The sequence below is a fragment of the Lissotriton vulgaris genome, chromosome 5, assembly GCF_964263255.1.
Source record: "Lissotriton vulgaris chromosome 5, aLisVul1.2, whole genome shotgun sequence".
NCBI classification, from domain to species: domain Eukaryota; kingdom Metazoa; phylum Chordata; class Amphibia; order Caudata; family Salamandridae; genus Lissotriton; species Lissotriton vulgaris.
In genome coordinates, this window is record NC_141693.1 from 1,920,905,538 (window position 1) to 1,920,909,674 (window position 4,137).

Consider the following 4,137-nt stretch of genomic DNA (forward strand, 5'->3'; position numbering starts at 1 on the left):
GCGGCGCCACAGGGGTCGGTGAGCCCTTTTGGTCCCCTCGTGCATCAGGGCTGGTGGGGGACTCCTTGTCGCTCTCCTGTAGCTTCTCATTGCTCCACGTAGGCAGGAGGTAGAGTGGGTGCCGTTCCGACGCGCCCTTTGACCGCCTCAGCTTTGTCCCAGCCCCAGTCCCCGGCGCCAGGTAGAGAGGTGGTGTCCCGGCCGGCGTCTCCTGTGGTGTTGGATGACAACGACTACGCCCTGCTCAAGGTTGCGGATTCTACGGCGTTGGATAGGCGTCAGATTGTGGATTCGTCCTCGGACGTTCCCTCTTCTCCAGAGGCTGTGCGCCTGCTGGTGTCATCCTCACCAGAGATGGGCCGCCGCGTTGTGGCGTTCTCCCCGGCGTAATTGAAAGACGTCTCTTTGCCCTCGCCGCGGCCGCTGCCTTCGCCAGAGGAACAACAGGTCCCCCACTCCTCTACTGCTCTTGCTCCCTTTTGGGCTTAGTCCTTGTCCACTCCGGTTGGCTTTGGGGACGGCCGCCTTAGCCTACAGCCGTCGCCCACAGAGGAGTTGCTTTCTCCTCCACGGGGCCCTATGGAAGCGGGTGTGGCCTTTGCTCATGCTGTTTCCACAGCTGTGGGGATTCTGTGCATGGGAGATCCGGCTGCCCACTTCCCCGCGGACCACCTCTTGGAGGTTCTCCACCAAGGTTCTGGTGGATGGGAACTTCTGCTCCCCTTTGAAGGTTTGCTCACTTCCTCTCTGACGGGGACTTGGGGACGCCCCCGCCACGGGGGATCTGGTACCCCAACACCTTCTTCATCGGCACCTTCCGGCACCACGTTACCCGGCGTGTCTTTCCCTCCACCCCTCTGTCAGTGAGCTCTTGTTGCAGACCACCTTTCCTTCCTTACCGTCGCTGATGGCTCCACCTTCCCGGGAGGCCCGTTGGCTGGACTCTTGGGGCCGCAATATGTTTGCTTCAACCAGTGCAGCTTTGCAGACCCCTTTATTTTTTTTATTTTTTTTAAACACTTTATTCAAGACTGTTCAGGACAAAATAAAGCAGTTACAAATTATCATATGTATCCAACAGCGATTGTTTTCCGTTTTCTCCACAATGAGTGTTCTTAACGATTCCAGAAGTACTTTTACATTTCGCATATCAGAGTAAATAACATAATATAATAATATAATATAATGCCCTCAATGATCTTTAATATATTACTCACTTTCCGCATTAATGAGGATCAGCGTTATGCCTTCAGTATCGTCTTGAATAACAAGAAAAAAACTAACTACCCTTCCCACCCTTCTCAGCCTCCCTCTCTATTCTCTCCCGTCTCCTGGTCGCAGTGGAACCCTCCATGGGCTGGGGCGGAGCTTGCCGGCAACCGCGATGGCTGCTTGAGCTTCAAGTTCCATCGCGCTAGTAACGTTATCCTACATTTATCCTGCATCTGTAGACTTAATCGATGCACTCTGGGCTTTCCCTGTACCCGTGGACGGACAGAGCAAGCAGCGGTGATCTCGTGCCCGAGCTTGGGTACTGAAATCCGGGAGAGAAACGCAGCAAAGGATAGGCGGCGGGAAGGCCTGACAGCCACGCCCTGGAGTAAGAGACGTGCCCGGGCGACGTGACACGACGTACGGCCAGAGAGTAAGCTGATACTGGGGGAGGCTCTGCCTCGAGGCCGGGGGCCCTGGATCGACTCGCGCTCCCCGGCCATAACACCGACCGGGGAGCAGTGGTGCCGGGAGCGGTACCCCCCCTCCCTCCTACTCCTCCCCCCTCCTACTCCCCCCTCCCCCATCTGCTACCATCTACAGGGATGACTGGCGCAACGGTGAGAGCACTTGTTGGGGGCTGCAGCTGGACAGTGTAAGATGGCTGCGTGAGGTGGCTGTCTGTGCCGCTTGGCGAACTCGGAGCGGTGATACTCGAGCGCGGTGGGCCCTGGAGGCGCAGCGCAGAGTCCTCTACCACAGCCCCCCGACACTGGAACGCCTCGGACATTGAGAGGGCGTCCCTATGCGCCGCAAGCGGCTCTCTTGAATTGGACTTTGGCGAGAGGGGCAGTGCGGAGTTAGCTTTTGCCTCTACTTCGCTTGGCGCCCCTAGTCTGAGGCATACGGTGGGACATAAGGCGCACAGGTGACCAGATTTTGCCACGAGGGGTACTGTGAGGGGCTATCGCAGACTTCACGCAACAAGTTGGCGAGCTGGGGTGGCGGCCTGCCTCGAAGGGAACGCGGCGGCCTTCCAGTCCTCTTAAGTAGAACACATCGAAGCAGGAGTGTGCTTGTGACACCCCACACAACTGCAAGTTAAGGAGGAGGCACAATATTCAAGCCGGAGGCGCTGAAGGATAGCCCAATTGCCCAAATAAATCTTCTATGTGGGATAGAGGTATAGTGAGGTGCTGGACGCGGCAGGAAACTATAAACCCCGAAGCTGCGCTGCACGCACAGCGGCCGCAGCGCTCATTGACTACTGGCAGGATGGGCAAAGGAGACAAAACGCAAAGTAAGCTGCCATTTGCTCAGAGGCGCCTACAGTCGCAGGGGACCCCAGCCAAAAAAAGCACGCATACGCAGTTGGCGGACAACCTAGCAGCAAGCGCAGACATTAAGACTATGCTTTTGTCCATGGAAAAGGGTCTCCAGACCAGTATGGCCTCGCTGGGCTCGAAGATAGACACCATTACTTATAGGATGGACCGTATGGCGGAGCGTCTCGACAAACATGCGGAATGACTTGATATGTCAGAGAGGAGACTAACTGAGGTAGAGGAGGCCCAAACAGAGCTGGACACTGATCACAAAAAGCTTGAAAGAAGCATGCAAGCCCTTCAAGATAAAACAGAGGATTTGGAGGCCCGCTCACGACGCTGTAATCTCCGCATCACGGGCCTTCCAGAAACAACCCAGACGGGCAACATGGAGAAATTTGTGGAAAAGCTCCTCATCACCCTCATTGTAGAGGGAGCATTTTCATCGATGTTCGTTGTGGAGCGTGCGCACCGCTCGCTGGGGCCTCGCCCGCGTCCTGGAGCGCCACCACGCCCTATCATTGCAAAGCTGCTTAACTACCGGGATAGGGACACAGCGCTTCGGACTGCAAGAGACAAAAAAACGCTGCATTACGAGGGCTCGGAGATCTCGCTCTATCCAGACTTCACCGCTAAGGTCCAAGAAGCGTGCAAACATTTTGCACCCTTCAAGAGACAACTCAGGGACCTAGGTCTGGACTATGCAATGCTGTACCCGGCCAAACTCCGGGTCAATCAACAGGGCCATTCCCATCTATTCACAGACCCAAAGGCCCTACAACAAGCGCTGAAAGGATGGTCGAAGGAGCGCACCAGGGGCGAGAACGGATCGATGGAGGGAGACGAGAGGTGCAGCCAACTATACGAACAGGAGTAACCTTTCGGGACGCACAGAGCGGTATGGTCTGCCCAAAAGGGGCGGTGATGTTTTTTGCTTAGTTTGTTTGCACTGTGGGCTGAGGCAGGTTCCAACGCTTTTGCTACCTACAGTAATCGTCCTAATGACTGAGGCAGAGACTCCATGATTGCTGAGACTCTGGGAGGTGGGGGGATGTAAAGATGTGCGTGTACTTAGTATCCTGATAAGCACTCTCCCACACCACACTGACTCAAGAGGTGGGAAACTCGGCAGGGAGCGGGGATGCCCAGAGTATGATGGCTAAAGCATAACTACAGGTTTGGTTTTGGATTTTACTGATGCATATTATAGGGCGTGACGGGCAGGACGCAGCTAGAACAGTGCAATGTGTGTGCATTACAGATACAGGTCGCGTGGCGACCTCGGCCCCCGCGCGCAATGCACCCCTGCTACCCCACTAGGCCCTACGGAGGCCAGGGGGCTAGCGCTTGGTACTAGGGTAAGGATGGGGGGTGGAGAGCACTGCAAGACCAGGTTGGGGGAGGTCTGCTGTGGGTGGGGGGAGGTGGGGAGAGTTTTTGCTGGGGAAAGTTGGATGGGGGAGGGGGTAATGTTTCTGATTTTGTACAGGCAATTGAACACAGGTACACACAGGTCTTATTCGCACAGAACATTCAGAATCAACTGCTATGGCACACACCTCTGACGTAGCCAATACCACGCCAGCACCCATGATTAGGG